This window comes from Musca autumnalis, unplaced genomic scaffold (genome assembly GCF_047663935.1).
Source record: "Musca autumnalis isolate F117 unplaced genomic scaffold, ASM4766393v1 scaffold_1, whole genome shotgun sequence".
Lineage (NCBI taxonomy): Eukaryota > Metazoa > Arthropoda > Insecta > Diptera > Muscidae > Musca > Musca autumnalis.
This window is the reverse complement of record NW_027411644.1, coordinates 145,970,366-145,990,238: the sequence shown is the minus strand read 5'-3', so window position 1 is coordinate 145,990,238 and position 19,873 is coordinate 145,970,366. Positions and strand designations below refer to the sequence as shown.

Below are 19,873 nucleotides of genomic sequence, written 5' to 3'. Positions count from 1 at the left end.
CAAACATCCTAGAAATAATAGAAACTTCTATACCATATCACGAATATATCGATACGTTACAAACTGAATGAAAAATTTAATTATACCCTCCATATTATGGTGGAGGGTATAACAATTTTCAGAAATGTAGGTGTCGATATGCTATTTTAACATACCGCCAAATAACTGATGACTTGAGGCATGCCGACTGTGTCCACCTTCTTAAAATGTATCTTATATACCTGATGAAACTATAGCTATCGATATGTTGCCTTCTAATCTAAACACTTGCTTTCCAATAAGACCAAAGCTTCGTTATGCATAACATCTGGTATTTCCATTGAATTGTAGCATATTTAAGAAAGTGGGTGTGGTCGAGTCTTATTGCTAAAATATGTAGCCAGGATTGGGGAAGCGGAATCGTTCGTAAGTTTTATATATGTATATAGCGCATTTAAAAAATAGGGCACAGGTGTAACCCGCTCCTCCGAAATTCCACAATATATATACCCTACTTCCACCAAGGGACATCCCTGTGCATAATCTAAAAATTAAATGGAATAAGTACTTAGGGTCGGAGATTCAACAACAGTTGCCTCGCAAATTAATTTTCTATGCGGAACATACAAACATACACATATTGTCTTTTATATATAGAATTTCACCCAAAAGTTTTGGTCCATTAAACCCGCTAATAATTATCTCATCACCATGTTAAATTGCAAGCTTATTCTTTGTCTTAAACTCAAATCATTTTTAAAATTTCGCTCGGATCGGAATATTACTGAGATCTACAGGACAGCTACAAAGTCGGGTAAAAATTGTGTGTTTGGTCCATTTTACACCTATCGATCATAACCAACATCTAATGGGGTCACTTCTGGTCGGAAACCGACCTCTCCACAAAATTTCGTGACGATCGGTCCAAAATTGAGGCCTGGAGTTTTATTAGAATTGTTAATGGATGGACGGACACACATAGCTAGATAGCTTTATCTCGTCAAGATATTAAAAAATGGCAAGGGGAGGGGGTCGACGAAGAATACTTCGCGATGTTACTCGAATATTGGACAAAACAAACTTATAATACCCTTTCCACATTGTTTTGTAAAGTATAAATATTTTATTTTAAAAACGTCCGTAAATTGTAGGAAAAGGTCGTAAGTCCCTACAAAAATACAAAACTGTACAAGGAAAAGGTCGTAAGTCCAATGACTTCCAATTATCTCCCAAACGCGATGGAATTTTATCAAACAAAGTACAGATATTGAAGCGGAATAAATAAATAAAATCAAAAGCATGCATAAACGCAATATGGAAGGGGCTTTTGAATAATAAGCTAATATCGTTGGTGGATAAATGGAAGATATTCTTAAGTGTCTGTAGAGCAACACAATCATATGCAGCACAAATTTGGGGTTATGGATGGTTCGAAGAAGTTGACAAGTTGCAGAGATATTTCTTAAAAAGAGTGTTAAAACTACCGGATCATATACCAAACTAGTGCTATCATTAGCAACGGATATACCTGACAATCACTTCTATACACTTAAACTTCATTTAAATTATCTCTACAATACCATGGTATAAGTAAAGAGGTAGATTTAAATGAAAAAAAATCTATAGAACACTTGTTCTATAGAACACTTGTTTTGGTTTTGTTTACAATGCATTTTTGAGCATTTTATAAAAAACGCGAAAAATGAATGAAGAGTTAAGTTTTCTCCACATAATCGAGTTGTGAATATGATAAACTGATTGTTTCAATGCAAATCTCACGAATTTCCTCCATACAAATGGTCTAAAAACAAATTTAAAAATTGTTGAATTCGATTGTTTTTAAAATTGTTTGGCATATTATTCAAACACCACACACACATACACAGTTTGTTTATACTGTTTTGAAGTTTTAGGCATACTCGAATGAAAAAATTTAAATTGACATAAAGCTTTGGCTAACCTTTCTTATTAAACCATGTACAATACGGTATATAAATATGAAGTACAAAGATTGCCAATATTTCTCTCCAAAAAAATATGGGAAAAAAGATGATGTTTGGGCCAAATCCATGGACAATTTAGCAGAAATAACAAATACTTTCATTATGGATCTGGATATAAACTCCCATGAGTAGGGAGCCAGAACTAATGCTATGCTGAATAAGCTTAAAGTAGAAAGCTATTTGGAGAAGCGACAAAAGGGAAACAATAGCGAAACGAGATTTTATCGTTTTGTGAATCCAGAAGTTGAAGTAGAATATATGTCAAACGTATGGAACCTGGATAAAATATCAATATTAATGCGAACCCGAGCAGATGTACTCCCTTTAAATGGATGCAGTTACGAAGATAGAAAATAATGTACTCTCTGCAATACAAACGAAGTCGAAAATATGCAACATTTCATAGCCAAATGCCCAGTTTTATGTGAATTTCGTATACGGTTCTTAGGAAGTTTTTATCTAGATAATATACAGTTCATAAACATTCTAAATGGTTGTGTAGATAACGGATGGGAAAAGCTATATAATTATGTTCGAACTGCATTAAAGTATAGAAACTGTATACTTATAGAGCAATTTTAGAGCTAGGGATGGAGCAAAATTAAATTCTAATGTTTTAAAAGAATTTTTCGTACTATAATTTGACAGACAACTTTCTTAAATTATTGTCAGAAATACATATTATTTTGTTACATTTTATAGTTGAAATTGCAATGAATCTGAATTGTAACCTAAAAAAGAAACAAAATAAAATCTAATCTATTAAACGGATATAGCTACAATCTTGAAATTTGGTATGAGAATCGAGGTTGCGAAGTGGCGTGGATATAAGGAGATGGTTTGAGAAATTTTAACTTATGTACTAAATGGTACTAAATTTGTACAATTTGCATTTGAATGAACGAATAGAGCTGAAAATTTGGAATTAAAATTGATGTTGGAGTGTAGCTCTTGTGCCAGACACTGAAAATAATACATGAACATGTTTTAGCTTGTAGGAGAGAGCGGAGGTGAAGGAGCTTCCATTCTCCCTTCATACCCATATGCTCAAAACATTTTCATGAAAATTTTCATAGTCTGACTTAGATAGATGTAGTTGTATTTTTTTGGAGGTAGTTTTGGCAATTCGTACTTATGTGCATGAAAAGTACTAAATAGTACTAAATTTGGTACAAATTGGATTTGGGTGAACGGATAGAGCTGGAATCTTAAAATTTGGAATTATAATTACTCTACAGGATTGACATATAGGGGTTAGGTTTAGACATTCGTACTTACGTGTACTAAATGGTACTAAATTTGGTACAACCCTGAAATTTGGAATTATGATTGCTGTTGGAGTGTATGATAGATGTATGGAGTTAGTTTTCGAAATTCGTGTGTACGATAAGTACTAAATTTGGTACAAATTGGATTTGGGTGAACAGATAGAGCTGAATTCCTTAAACCTGGAACTAGGGTTACTGTTAGAGTGAAGGATTTCGATAGTTTTGGGAATTCCTACTTATACAGTGGTGGCCATATAATTAAGAACGACAACGTATTAAAAAGTATTTGACTTGCTACGTTCCAAATATTTGAATATTTACATGGAATAAAATTTGTAAATAAAGTGCACGGTAAGAACTTTAAAATAAAGCCAAAACTTGTTTTAATTCCTCCTAGTTTATACGAAAGAAACCACGATTTATTAAAACAGTTATAAATCGACCTGGCCACATAATTACGAACGATATAAGTAAAGGTTACTTAAAGGTAATTTTCATACACAATATGTGAATATATCGTTATGTATTTTACAAATCGGTTACTTTGATTCATTTTTGGGTCAAATGTCCTTCAATGGCACCTATTATTGAGTCTAAGTTTGATAATTAGGGCATACATAACGTTTTCCAAAATTTGCCCATAATTTGACGAATTTATTTTATTTTTGGGATCTAGAGCCACAGATTTGGCTTCCTCTCATCCCCTCGATGACGGTCTAAACGATACCCTGTGATTGTCGTTCCGTAGTCGGCGCTTATTTACTCTTAAATTGGTTTTTACCCCACTTCTTTGAGTCCTTTACGAGGGAATTGTCTGGAAAATAATTTCGAATGAGCCATTTCTACCTTATAAATCGCTAGGATTGTTGTCTGCAGGTAGTAGACAGGAAATAAAAAAATAATTTCGTTTTGTACAAAAAATTGGCCTAACAGTACACCGAACAACAATGAAAGGTATAATATTTTGAAAGCCTTCATTGCGCAATGTCCTTGTGGGTGTGGTAGGCATAATTATGTAAGACTTTTTAATCAACGAAGCTCATATTAATATCAAAACCAGTCAAATCAATCATTTTTATGGATGAAAATAAAATTTTTATCAGGTATGTGATGAAAATCGATTTCGATTTCAAAACGAGTCGAAAACGACTGTAGGTGTGATGCATGTACATTTTTCGATCTCGAATTTTTTTCGATATCGGTTTCATATTCCATTGTGTTCTATGGAAAATTGATCAAAAAAAGGGTGTGATGCAATCCGATAATCGTTTATTTTTCTCTTTTTGAAAACGGTCATATTTTTGTGGTCGATTTATAAAGGATGTAATGAATTTTGAGAGACTATTACGAGAAAAGGATTGAAATGTAAGCTCGGATAGAGAATAGATAAATTTAGATTTATTTTCCCTTCTTTTGGCATATTTTGTTGAGAAAATTATTGATATTTTGATAAAAAATCATAGAACAAAAAGTGTACATTTAACATCTGTGTTTTCTCCAAATTGGTGAAGGCACCAGCTTAATATGTTGTTATGCACTGTTTGTAGTTCTCATTGTGTAATAGCACAAGAATTCCCTCACTAAGCTTCCATATAAGCCCATTTAAATAAGAACACACATTTATCTTTTTTTTCATTAAATTTATTTCGGTTTTTACCTTTGCCACAACAAAAAAATATTTTATGCCGCTTTCATCTGAGCATTTGGGGTCACTAGTCTGTTTTTTGTTTGGAGGAATTTAATGAAATCGAAACAACGTGAATTGAAATTCGATGCGGTTTCCATCACATCTAAATACGATTCACTCGTTTTGGGCAAATCGTTTTCATACCAAATCGATTCGGAATTCATCACATACCTGTATATAAACTAATGTCTGATGTACAGACACAAAATTATTGTGGAATTCGAGCATAAGGTTAAATAAGCGCCGATTATGGAACGACAATCACAGGGTATCGTTCAGAGCGTCATCGAGGGACTGAGAGGAAGCCAAAACTGTCGCTTTAGATCCCAAAAATAAAATAAATTAGCCAAATTATGGGCAAATTTGGGAAAACGTTAGGTATGCCCTAATTATCAAACTTAGACTCAATAATAGGTACCATTGAAGGACGTTTGATACCAGAAATGGATCAAGGTAACCTATTTCTAAAATACATAACGCTATATTCACATATTGTGTATGAAAATTACCTTTAGGTAACGATATAAGTATCGTTCTTAATTATGTGTCCAGGTCGATTTATAACTATTTTAAAACATGTTTTGGCTTTATTTAAAAGTGCTTACCGTGTACTTTATTTACAAATTTTATTCCATATAAATATTCAAATATTTGGAATGTAGCAAGGCAAATATTATTCAATACGATGTCGTTCTTAATTATATGGCCGCCACTGTATGTACGAAAAGTACTAAGTTTGGTACAAATTGGATTTGGATCAACGGGTAAAGCTGGAATCCTAAAATTTAGAATTATGATTACTCTAGAGGATTGAGATTTGAAGGTAGATTTGAAAATCAGTACTTATGTGTACAGAAATTATTAAATGGTACTAAATTTTGTATCATTTGGGATTGGGTGAACGGATAGAGCTAGAATCCTGAAATCTATCCCTCTTGGTCCGAAGGTTGGGTTTTTAGAAAGTCCGACTAGAAGGGTAGGGAAAGTACTAAAAGGTACTAAATATGATACCATTTGTATTTGGGCGAACGGGCAGATATAGAATTCTGAAATTTGAAACGAGGGTCACTGATAGTGTGTAGGATAGATGTAGCGAAGGGTTTTCGGAAAATCAAGCCATAAATGTACGAAAAGTACTAAAATGTAGTAAATTTGGTACCATTTGGTATTATATGAACGGATAGAGCTAAAAACTTGAAATTTGGAATGATAATCAAGTATGGGAATTACGGTTGATATAAGGAGGTGGTTTTGGTGACTTGTGTGCGAAAAGTACTAAATTGTACTAAATTTGATACAAATTGGATTTGGGTTAGCGGATAGAGCTGGAATCCTGAAGTGTGGAATTAGGATTACTGTTGGAGTGTAGGTTTGAGATATGGAGGTGGTTTCGGAAATTCGTAATTATGGGTACGAAAAACACTAAATGGTACTAAATTTGGTACAATTTGGATTTGGTTGAACCGACAATGCTGGAATCCTGAAATTTGGAATTAAGATTGCTGTTGGTGTGTAGGATTGGGACATCGCACTTATGAATACGAAAAGTACGAAATTGTACTAAATTTGATACAATTTGGATTTGCAGCAACGAATGAGCCGGAATCCTGAAATTTAGAATTAATATTACTGTTGGAGTGTAGAATTGAGATATAAGAAATTCGTATCTATGTGTACTAAATGGTACTAACTTTGCTATGCTGAATAAGCTTAAAGTAGAAAGCTATATGGAGAAGCGACAAAAGGGAAACAATAGCGAAACGAGATTTTATCGTTTTTTGAATCCAGAAGTTGGAGTAGAATATATGTCAAACGTTTGGAACCTGGATAAAATATCAAAATTAATGCAAACCCGAGCAGATGTACTCCCTTTAAATTGATGCAGTTACGAAGATAGAAAATAATGTTCTCTCTGCAATACAAACGAAGTCGAAAATATGCAACATTTCATAGCCAAATGGCCAGTTTTATGTGAATTCCGTATACGGTTCTTAGGAAGTTTTTATCTAGATAAACTGTTGAGTTATGGCGTGATGAATTTTTCACTGGAGACCATATAAGCCATCAGCGTTATATCTTTGTTCGCTGTTGATTTGGCTTATTTTTGATATGACATGTCTTCAGTCAAATCTTATGAAGATCTTTTTTGTAGAACATTTCGACCTTCTAACTCGCTTCCTTCCATGTCCTTTATTTCAAGAACCGCAATAAAAGTACCACAAGATGACATTTTTCAGCTTCGACATGTTCTGCAAAAATGTTGCTTAGAAAATTTTACGGCTCCCATTGACAACTAATCGATATTGTCGCGTTTTCATGGTCCTTTTTGTTCCGATCGACTTAAATATTTGACCACATATTCTATGATGCAATTTATACTTTCTACATTTATAAGTAGATATCACCCCTTAAACTAAAATTCCGCGCTCACATTTTGAACTTTGGCGCGGAGTGGATAATTTCAGGCACGTAGGCAGATGGATGTTTTCTGGAACTGAAAAATTAGCAGACGATGAGATTTCGTGCATAAGAATATTCTACAAAAATGTTGCTAGGAAAATTTTATGTAGGGTCGGTCCACTAGGACAAGAAATCGATATTCTCATGTTTTCATTGTCCTTTATCACTTTTACCCGATCCTTCCTCATGAAAACTCTGTGATTATGTATTTCATTGAATTTCGTATATGCTATTGATTGTGTAGAAAACTCGGATACACATAACCTATATCTGTTACTGGCTGACATATCCGTTTATTGGAATGTCTACATCTAAAGACCTCATTGGGTATATAATGAATCGTAGAAGAAAGTTTCGCCGTTTGTCAGATTTCTGAGTTATGGCGGGATGAATCTGTCGTTGACCAACAACGAATTTATGATGCCCTAATTCAGAAGCGCAACCGTCCGAATTTTTGCGAAATTTACCGAAATACATAAACTTACGGTTTTTTGAGAAGGTAACGAGTAAAACTGATAAAGGACAATGAAAACTTGACAATATCGATTTCTTGGATATGGGAAACCTACATATAATTTTCGGTGGAACATTTTTTTAGAAAATTTCATTTTGTTTTACTTTTTGAGTTCAAGAACAAAAAGGACATGGAAGGAACTGAGCTAGAAGGACAGCATATTCGACAGAAAGGTTCCTCATTCTATTTAACTGAAAACATGTCATCCAAAAATGATGAAACAATATCTCCAAACAGAGATATAAAGCTATTTTCTCAATGATTGATGGGGGTCAATCAAAAAATTCATTATGTCATAACTCAGAAATTTCAGCTATGGGATCCTTTAGGTTCTCAATTGGGGCTTTCATTCCGAAAAGGAATTTTTCCTCCCCCAGTTAAGATTTCCGATTGAGACCATAATGTCTTTAATAGAAAACAAGAATGACTTCTCATAAAAAACAAGATAAGAAACCAATAGGCCTTTGTGAGAAGACCAGTAAGACTTCCGACGAAAGAGGTTAAAGGTCCAATCTTAATTTGATTGTCATATAAAATTACTTTTTTGTGTTGTTTCTTAATGGCCAAATTTTTTCTTTTTATTCTTACTGTTATTGTTCAGCTTATTGACCTTCTTGTATTTTAGCAAATAAAACAAATTATTTTATTGCTTTCTTCCCAACGTTTCGTCACTTTTTTGGCGACGTCCTCAGGGGAATTCGTCTATTTAAATAAAATATTACAATTTTTATCAATACAAAAACACAAAATTGTTTTAAACAAGTTAATAACTTACAATATTTGAATTAAGAAGTGTTACATTAAATGTATATTAAAAATAAAACATAAAAAACATAACACAACTTAAAACTAATATCACATCCGTTTATTGCACTTGTTTAAGTTATTGCAACTCCATAACTTGAACTAATATCATAGACTAATAAAAAGATAGACGTCGGAATGCTCTCACCGAGTATGTTCGAATTGAGTATGCTTACAGAGGTACTCAAAATAAAATGCCAAAAAATACAAGTTAATAAATATTTTGTTCTGGCAAAAGGCAACTTGGGGTTAGTTTTTGATGGGAACAATATCCTCAGACAAAAATATCCATGAAAATATTGCCATTTTCCCCAAAAAACGTCTTCGAACTTTCTTGAGTTTTCTTGTTTGAGTAGGTTTACGGCGCAAAATTGAGTATTCCTTCGTCTATCTTTTTATTAGTCTATGCCATAGACCATAGCCGACCAAGAAGAGCGAGCGCTTAAATTGTTTATGTGTGGGTAAAATTACACTGACAGAACAGAACAGGGTGATGATTTTCATATTGAGTATGAAATGAAAAACACAGGAAAAAAGTTGTCACGGCGTGTTAGCGTTCAGAGCCAAACATAGTGGTGGGTGTGTGGGTTCGAATCGTCGGCTTTCCTTTTTCATTTGCATTATAGATCATAAAAAAGCTCGATTAATAAATTAAAAAAAAAAAAAATACTAAAAGTGATCTTCGCCTAAAAAGGCAAAATTTTCAAATAGAAAAAATATATTGTTGGCGCGTTCGCTTTGTATGACTAAAATTAAAAATAATATACAGTGAATCACAGTCAAAAGTATCCACTTCAGTTTCTTTTATTAAAACTGCGATTGCTAACAGTTAATTAATGATAGCGATTTCAACTTTAAAATTTCTTCAAATGCATTGAACAAATTGTCTACGGTTCTAATATAAATTAGCATTTGACTTGTGTCCCTTATATCAGTGCTTTCATCAAAGCAAACAGATACATATACCGCATTTCGAATCCTCTCCCTTGTTTTGTGTTCTATGAATTTCCCTATTGACTCGGTGCGGCGGACTATTGTGGACCGAGATAAAGGCACCTCTTTGAAAATGTCTTCCATTTTTCTACCAGTATCTCCAAAAAAAGGTAATACTGACATAAAAACTTCTTTAAAAAACCCCCCATCTTCAAAAGGTCTACATTTCTTGGCCAATTCCAAAGCAATTTTATATGAGGCCTTGATTGTGGCATTATCATAATTGCCTTTGTCTTTTATAATATTAAGACACCTATTATTTTTATTTGTTAAATTATCTTTAAGCTGGCATATTATTTTTTTTCGAACATTTCCCGTCATTAAGGGGTCGATCATCGATAACAATTATCGTTGAGTGGAGTTGCCAGTTGTCAAAATTGATCCAAGTATGGCAACTCTCAACTGAAGTTGCGAATCTCAGTTGACGAAGCGGCTGTTTTTCAGCAACCACCAATTTTCAGTTGCAGTGAACATTTTTGAAGAAACAAGAAGTAAAATAGAAGGAAAAATAAACATTTTGTTAACAATTATTGATTCTTTGCATCATTAATTAATTTTGTGTATCAATAGGGTGAAAATAACGGCAAAGCAACAGTTCGAAATATTAATTGATAAACTGAGTGAAAATCCAAACTTAGCCCGAGGAGTTCGGGAGTTTTGGTGAAACCAAAGCCACAGCGGATGAAGCGTGGAGGACCATTTCGGACAGTTTAAACAGCCATGAACTTCCAACACGAACACCTGAAGAGTGGCAGAGCCTGGATTCACTTTAAAGCAAATTTGAAAAAGAAAATGCCTCAAAATAAAATAAACTTCAACGACGCTGGTGGTGGTCCATCACAATAAGTGAATTTATCGCCTTTGGAGCGGACAGCAGCAAATCTTTTGCAAATGAATTTGGTGACAAATACAGTAGGTTCAGTTTAAGTACAAATGACGAACATCCTCCTTTGGACCCATAATGTCACATGTGCTCCATCTATATAGCCAACTACACCAGGGAATTTCGTTTTTGAATAAAAATGGTTTTTATTTTGCCTTTTTTCCTCCTCTGTCAACTTCGAAACACACAATTTGTCCTCTATCAAGTGGACAACTTCCTTCAATACTCTCGACAATGTAGATTGAGCCATGCAATTGTTGAAATCATTGCCATGGGACTTTTGGAAACTTCCGTCCCTGGGGGTATTGCTGTTGATCTGTAACTTACTTTGAAGTCATCCTTTAACGTTTCCACAACGTAAACTACGGCATCCTTTGGCAATCGAAAATACGCCTTAAACCTGAAATAATTTACTGATTATACAGATCTTTCCACATGATCATCAGCTTACAGTGCAGACGGCAATTTTTTTCTTCTAATAGATGCAATGTCCTGTACATTTTCACATTTTCTTCATCATCAAAAAATAATTCCACCGAACTTATCATTTTTTGGGACAGCAAATAAAACTTGACGATCCGAAGATTCAATGCGCAGGTTATATTCCAATCTTGGGTTGTTTTCCAAATTTGCTCGAAAACTCAGCCAAAATATTAAAATATTGTCCAGAATACACAAAAGAGTTATCCAAAGCGCAATTATTTTTAAAATGTTTTTTTTTTTTTTGGCGAATAGAGGTCACAAGTTTAAAAAAAACACTGATCGATAACATGTTTATCGACCACCCAGTTGAGTTGACATTAATGGTACAACATTTCGTCTCAGTCGCGCAGACAACTGACAACGCAACTCAAGTTTAGTGGCAATACAAGATAGACCCATAAATGATATTTTGTATGCGTATTATAATGACGCCTAAGGTAAGATGGATATACATTTTTTATTGTTGCATTGCAGACGAGGCATTCTGCGTCATTAAAAATATTAATACAAAACAAAAAATCATTTTCAAATTCTTCCCTCCACATATTTGCTGTACAACTGCAAACTCTTTTCAGTGTACCCAAAAAAAAACAAATAAAGCGGCATCAACCTGCTTGCATGAAATTCAGTACAAGACTGAAGTAAAAAAATCAAAACATTTGCTCTCTTACTTTGCGTTCGGGTCGCGTGTGTGTGATTTGCCGAAAAACTTCGTAACCAAATCAAGTCCCACGAACGGCCATGCCATAGACTAATAAAAAGATAGACGTCGGAATGCTCTCACCGAGTATGTTCGAATTGAGTATGCTTACAGAGGCACTCAAAATAAAATGCCAAAAAATACAAGTTAATAAATATTTTGTTCTGGCAAAAGGCAACTTGGGGTTAGTTTTTGATGGGAACAATATCCTCAAACAAAAATATCCATGAAAATATTGCCATTTTCCCCAAAAAACGTCTTCGAACTTTTTTGAGTTTTCTTGTTTGAGTAGGTTTACGGCGCAAAATTGAGTATTCCTTCGTCTATCTTTTTATTAGTCTATGTCTATGCTAATATTATCGGTGTCTTCTTTCAGATTCATTGTTATCTTTATCATAGACTAATAAAAAGATAGACGAAGGAATACTCAATTTTGCGCCGTAAACCTACTCAAACAAGAAAACTCAAAAAAGTTCGAAGACGTTTTTTGGGGAAAATGGCAATATTTTCATGGATATTTTTGTTTGAGGATATTGTTCCCATCAAAAACTAACCCCAAGTTGGCTTTTGCCAGAACAAAATATTTATTAACTTGTATTTGTTGGCATTTTATTTTGAGTACCTCTGTAAGCATACTCAATTCGAACATACTCGGTGAGAGCATTCCGACGTCTATCTATTTATTAGTCTATGATCTTTATATCATAGACTAATAAATAGATAGACGTCGGAATGCTCTCACCGAGTATGTTCGAATTGAGTATGCTTACAGAGGTACTCAAAATAAAATGCCAACAAATACAAGTTAATAAATATTTTGTTCTGGCAAAAGCCAACTTGGGGTTAGTTTTTGATGGGAACAATATCCTCAAACAAAAATATCCATGAAAATATTGCCATTTTCCCCAAAAAACGTCTTCGAACTTTTTTGAGTTTTCTTGTTTGAGTAGGTTTACGGCGCAAAATTGAGTATTCCTTCGTCTATCTTTTTATTAGTCTATGCTCCAAACTTTGACAAAGTCAAAATTTTAGACAAAGAGAGGAATGAGAAAAAGAGACTACTTATTGAGAGCTTGAGAATACAACAAAATATAAAGAGAACAATGAATCTGAAAGAAGACACCGATAATATTAGTTCAAGTTATGGAGTTGCAATAACTTAAACAAGTGCAATAAACGGATGTGATATTAGTTTTAAGTTGTGTTATGTTTTTTATGTTTTATTTTTAATATACATTTAATGTAACACTTCTTAATTCAAATATTGTAAGTTATTAACTTGTTTAAAACAATTTTGTGTTTTTGTATTGATAAAAATTGTAATATTTTATTTAAATAGACGAATTCCCCTGAGGACGTCGCCAAAAAAGTGACGAAACGTTGGGAAGAAAGCAATAAAATAATTTGTTTTATTTGCTAAAATACAAGAAGGTCAATAAGCTGAACAATAACAGTAAAATTACTTTTGTTTGCAAAAATTTAAAGAATCAATTGGATCAACAAAATAAAGATGAATAGACTACACTTCAGAGGATAAATATCTTGTGAATTATCCTTTAACTTAGTCTAATATACCGTTTGCTTATATATTTTCTTATACCTTTCTTTTAAAATAAATAATGATTTTTTTTTTAAATGTTCTTGTTCCAATTTTAATGTTCTATTGCGATAACGTGGAAAGAATTTCGCCGGAGTCGGAGTCGAGTTATATTTTTCGACTCAGACTCCGACTCCAGCAAAATTGCTCGACTCCGACTCCGAAACCTTGGTCACGGCTGCCAGATTTGACGATGTATCGTCATTTTGACGATTTTTTGGTCAAAAATTGATAAATGACGATTTGACGATTTTTTCCCAAAAAATGACGATTTTTGAATATTTTGCTAATGCAGTCATAAAAAATGTTGTCAAATATGAATTTGTAAAAACTTAGTTGATTTTAAAAATTAATTGTTAAACAATAATCACAATAATCGTTATTTTTGAACGTAGAAGCTTGAAATTTTGCAAGAACATGTATTTTAGCTTTATGTATCAGATTTTATCAATGGTGACGATATGTTTGGGTGCATATGCAAAGGAATTTTTAACTAGAACCAAACTGAATTCAATGGAAACAAGCAAAATATGCTCCAGCACCTGCAACAATCTCCTATTTTTTTTTTTTTTGTAAATATATAAAGGAACAAAAAGTCAAAATTTTAACAATAGTAGATTCTGTTCTGGGCAATTAACTGCGTTATATTGAGCTTTGTGCAGAAATTTTAAAAGTTTAATAGATTTGATTTTGAAAATAGTTTTATTGATTTTTCGACATCCTTAACGAACTTTCACATTTTGTCAACTAAAAGGAAAAGCAAAAAATGGATTCGGAATTTCGTAAACTAAAGCTTTTGGATTTGGAGGAAATGTTTGAAAATAATGAAACGGATTTATTTCGCATTTTAATATATGATTTGAAACGTTTTGATTGTTCATATGTTTTTCCTATAATAAAAAAAATTTTAAAGAAAATAATGATAGGTATTACCACATTCGCCAGCAAATGTTAAACGTATTTTAAGCCAAGTAAATCTTCACAAAACGAAATATGTATCGAAATTCTTTTCATAAGGATTCAATGTAGAGTATACTTAACAAAATAAATTGTTTGATACATTGATTAAACACGACTTGTTAAGAATGTTAACTCAAATATTTAGTTACAAAATCGTTTAAATAATCATTTAATTTAATACTGAGTTGAAGTAAAAATATGTTTACTAACTCGAATAGCCATTAAAAAAATGTCCATACTTACCTTTTTTATCATTGATGTCAACGCCTGCACGTTGTCGTAACAAAAGAGAATAACGAATTCAAATGAGAGCTATGTCAGCCATTGTTTAACAAAGGAAAAATAACTCTCCCATCAATTCTCGCTCATTTATTTTGGACATCAATATTTTTTACATAGACTAATAAAAAGATAGACGTCGGAATGCTCTCACCGAGTATGTTCGAATTGAGTATGTATACAAGTTAATAAATATTTTGTTCTGGCAAAAGGCAACTTGGGGTTAGTTTTTGATGGGAACAATATCCTCAAACAAAAATATCCATGAAAATATTGCCATTTTCCCCAAAAAACGTCTTCGAACTTTTTTGAGTTTTCTTGTTTGAGTAGGTTTACGGCGCAAAATTGAGTATTCCTTCGTCTATCTTTTTATTAGTCTATGATTTTTTATTCAACACGCTTTGATTTCTGAAGTGAGAGAAAATTGCCTCACATTCTCACTTTTTTGACATTTATGATAGCTATTTTCTCACGGACGTGAGTTTTGCTCTACCTTTTGTTGTTTATGGTAAGGGAAGAGTGAGAACATGAGAGAGCTCACGGCGATATGATGTTTATAATAAGGGAGGAGGCGAGAATGAGAAAACTCACGGTGAGATGATGTTTATGATTGGGCTGTTAGTAAAAATTGGCTGTATCTTTTTACGTGATAATTAATAATAATTATTACAAATGTTGCAGATTTTGACAGTTGTATAAAGGAAAAGTTGCTGAAAAAAAATGTTTCTGCAACATTTAGTAAGTAAAAAGACACACGTAATAGGATGTGGTATCCGATGGAATTGCAATTTTCGAATTTCGAAAAAGCTGAGTTATGCTGAATTGTGCTAGGTTTGTGTCCATTTGTGGCGATTTTTTTCGAAATTCGAAAAAATGGCTGAGATATTCAACAGTAGATTTTTTTGGAAAAAATTTTGAGAGAATTGTAATTTTCGAATTTCGACCAATTTAAGTTGTGCTGAATTGTGCCGCAAAAATGTTTTCGATATCTCATACCATTTTCGAAAAGAACCGTTATTTTCGAATACATGACAGACTTTTCGACAGCAATTTTCGAATTTCGAAAAAACAAAAGTTGTGCTGAATTGTGCTCATTTGTGCCGCAAAAATTGTTTCGATATCTCATGCCATTTTCGAAAAACCCGTTACTTTCGAAAATATAACAGAATTGCAATTTTCGAATTTCGAAAAAAACAAAAGTTGTGCTGGATTCTACTCGATTTGTGCCAACTTGTGCCGTTAAATTTTGTTCATTGTCTCTAACCGTTTTCAAGATATGGCAATTTCGAAAAAATAGTATTTTCGTATGAAAAATCTCTGTCATTTCTGTAAAAATGCAAATAATTATAAAATTATAAATTTTCATCTCTACTCGTTAAAATCGCAAATAATATTTTTCAACGAAAAATCACTGTAATTTCTGTTAAAATGCAAATATCGATATGATCTTTTTTGTGCTGAGTTGGATTCGCCGATCACATTTCGTCCATACATTGGAAATTTCCAGCTTTACTCATTACTCGCTGAAAGTGAAAAAAAAACCTTATCATTTCCGTAAAAATATGATTTTTTCAATTCAGCGCTCAACTAGTACATTTTCATCGAATAACGAGTAAAGTTGGAAATTTGCAATGTATGGACGGACAGTGATTTTTCATACAAAAATACTGGTTTTTCGAAATTGCCATATCTTGAAACGGTTAGAGATAATGAACAAAATTTAACGGCACAAGTTGGCACAAATCGAGTAGAATTCAGCACAACATTTGTTTTTTCGAAATTCGAAAATTGCAATTCTGTCATATTTTCGAAAAAACTGTTTTTTTGAAAATGGTATGAGATATCGAAAAAAATTTTGCGGAACAAATGAGCACAATTCAGCACAACTTTTGTTTTTGTCGAAATTCGAAAATTTCAACTCTGTCATATATTCGAAAATAACGGTTTTTTCGAAAATGATACGAGATATCGAAAAAACATTTTGCGGCACAAATGAGCAAATTGCAATTCTGTGAAAATGTTTTCGAAAAAAATCTTTTTTTTTTTGGATATCACAGCCATTTTTTCGAATTTCGAAGATTTTTTCGGCACAAATGGACACAAACCTAGCACAACTCAGCTTTCTTTGAAATTCGAAAATTTCAATTCCATCGGATACGACATCGCACACATACACTGCAGGCAACATTATGTGCTTTCGTTTGGTTGAGAAAGTTGTTGTTGTTGTTTAACACAATACAAGCACCAGAGGGCTGCTTTGCATCAACGCAACTATGTAGTGTATCATTCATTTTTACAAAAAGAATTTCCAAGCAATAATTTCTCAGCAAGTTCCAACAACTTCTCTCAGTGAATTTTACTCTCTCAAGCAAGAAAAATTGCAGAAAGTTATCAAACAACATTTTGCAAAACCTTGCAAGAAAGTCAGCTGTTTCCGAAAATGTATGAAAATTGGTTTTGTTTCTTCTGATATTTTAAACCAAATGGAACAAAAACATAAATTTTAAAATTGCATTTGACTTATCCACAAGGCTGACTATCCACAACGCTTAAAAATCTAAAAAAATTAAAATTGTGAAATTTTCTTGTCAAAAATGTTAACATTTCAAGTTGTTTACATTAAACAGCTAATAAAAAGTCAGCTAGCCGAACTTACAAATTTTTACGGGACAAATTTTCCCAGCAAAAATTTGAAATTCTCAGTCACAAAAGTGTCAAAAATATCTCCAAACTCGCTCTCTTTTGCTGGATAATTTTGTTATCGAACAGCATTCAGTAAAATTTTTTACGAATTTGTACAAATTTTTGGGTTATCGCACATATGTACCTAATGATTACCACAAGAATACATTTCTTATCTCATACAATCGGTTTGATTCATTCGAATAATTACAAGATAATTCGGCCAGATTATGAAAGAGGACCGAAAAAAGAAGACACGTGTATCGGCGTTTTGAAAGTTTACGTCGGGAAGTAACCTAAATAGGGGTGGCAAGTTCCGCCCATTTCTACAGGTTTTGAAATATTCAACATCAGTAGTGCGATTCTGTAACTCCTTAACGACAGAATTAACGACAAATGTCGGTAGTTAACGATAATTTTCGGTAAGTGCTATTCTGTATACCAATTTTAACGATTTTTGTCGGTAAATTTTGTCGTTAATTATCGAAAATTATTGTTAAGTTAACAACCAAACAAAACAAAAGTTGTTGTTAAGTCTTAACGAAAGTACATTATTGCAATATTTTGCTGATTTCTTTTAGAAACGGCGTTTTTATATGACATATAATGAGGAGTTTAACATAACATATAATGAGGAGTGTACACAAGGTAAATTCTGCCTTATTGAGAAAAATCTTCTTAAAGCGTTTACATAAGGGTTAACTATGTATGATAACATGGGTCAGCTTCGCCACTGTTGTGCTTTCGCCAGCGCAGATTTTATTGAAGCTGTATAAAGACCACCAAAGAGAAAGTTGTAGAACTTCGATTAACTCATAACTTTCCCTTGGAGGCTGCTCTAACCTTTGTCTTACTTATTAAAGAGGAAAATCGTAAGCTAACGCTTCAAAAGAACTCAAGTGTGGTAGTGTTATGTAAGGCTTATACCAATTCCCTTAACACTATCTTTCTAAGAGGCGTTCGTTGGCTTTTATGCCGTATTGAAGCCAAAATGCTATAAGTTCGGATTTCCGAACTATAGGTCATGAGAAATTGTATTTAATATGGGCGTGAAATTAATAAATGACTCAAATGGCGGTAACGTGGATCCACGAACGTCACCGAAGGAGCTTAATTATGTGAAACTCAAAGTTCAATTTTTACATAGCTCTTCTTTTTATTGCGCTGTTCAGCACAAAGCGCCACAACCCAAAATATGACCCTTACTTTGCAGTTAGAAAAAATAAAACAGCGCTTCACATACAAATAGGAAGGATTTTACCAAATTTATAATTTTTGAATAATGCATTTATAAAATACAATTCACTACAATAGGAAGTGACCTTTTGACCAATGATCCTTACATACATATATTTTATGCCAGTAATACGTTAAAAATATGAATCTGTTGTAAACATAAATAATGCAGCTTCTGTTGATTCACATAAGACGGTGTAGATGCACACATGCATATTTATTTGTCTAGACAAGTTCTTGTTCACTTAAAAACCATAAATTGATAAATTGGGGATATTCTATATTTTGTTTCGCCAAGCTATTACGGTGGGGGCTAATGATATATTTCTTCATATCCTGGAATAAAACCAAAATATATGAAAATCGTGTATTGTTCCTTTACCTCCTAGAAGTACTCACATACACACTTGAGGTTTTTGAAGTTGTAGTTACTCCTGGGTTTCGCATGGCAAGTATCCCAACTTGCAGACACTAATTGTAGGCACCTTCCTTCCAAGAGAAGATATGAGCGTTTTATATTATTTGCGCGTTTTATATTCGTAATTGCGAAGAAATAATATTTTTAACTTAAAAATCTAATATATAAAAGGCAATGTGTGTATGTTAGTATGTTTGTTTGTTTGTATGTTTGTATGTTCCGAATAGACTCAAAAACGGCTGAACAGATTTTCTTGAGAATTTCAGATAATGTACTGGGAACACCGGTGGTGAAAATAGGCTATATATTTTTTTGAATGGTCGTCGCGGAAGTGAAATATCGCGGTCATCCCAAATTATTCAAAAATTTATTATTTCAGATAATATACCTAATTTTTGTAAGCGTATAACACTGGCTTCAATATGTGGGATAACGCGGTCAACGCCATAGTTTGGAATACAGTAAAATCCCGATAACATGAGATGTCACTATATAGAAATTCCGAAAAATCGATTGGAAAATCTTATGAAATTTTGTATGTGGAGTTTTTAGGTCTGAGAATAAGTCGTAATCTATTTTTTATCCAGCTAAGTGTAGTGACCAGTGGTCCTCCCCACAAATTGTTTAAGAAAACCGCGAAATTCAATATACTTTTTAATATATTGTTTACAAATTGTTTGCATTGCTATGGTAATCACTGTCTTGACCCTGAATGGTCGTTGCGGAAGTGAAATATCGCGTTCATCCCAAAATTGTCAAAAAATGTATTATTTCAATTAATTAGAACGGTCTTAAGCTGTTTTTTACTGCTAAGAGTAGTGACCGGTGGTCCTCCCCACAATGTTTTTAAGAAAATCAGAAATCTTTGATATCTTTGAACGTATTGTTTACAGATTGTTTTCCCTGAATGATCGCGGTCATCACAAA

The 19,873-nt window shown here is 33.0% G+C and overlaps 1 protein-coding gene across 3 annotated transcripts in view; it reads left to right on the top strand.

Annotated features, from left to right (window-relative positions):
• The window catches only part of LOC141387543 (E3 ubiquitin-protein ligase RNF181 homolog), a 140,032-nt gene that overhangs the window by 99,190 nt on the left and 20,969 nt on the right, over positions 1–19,873 (top strand). The window lies entirely within an intron of this gene.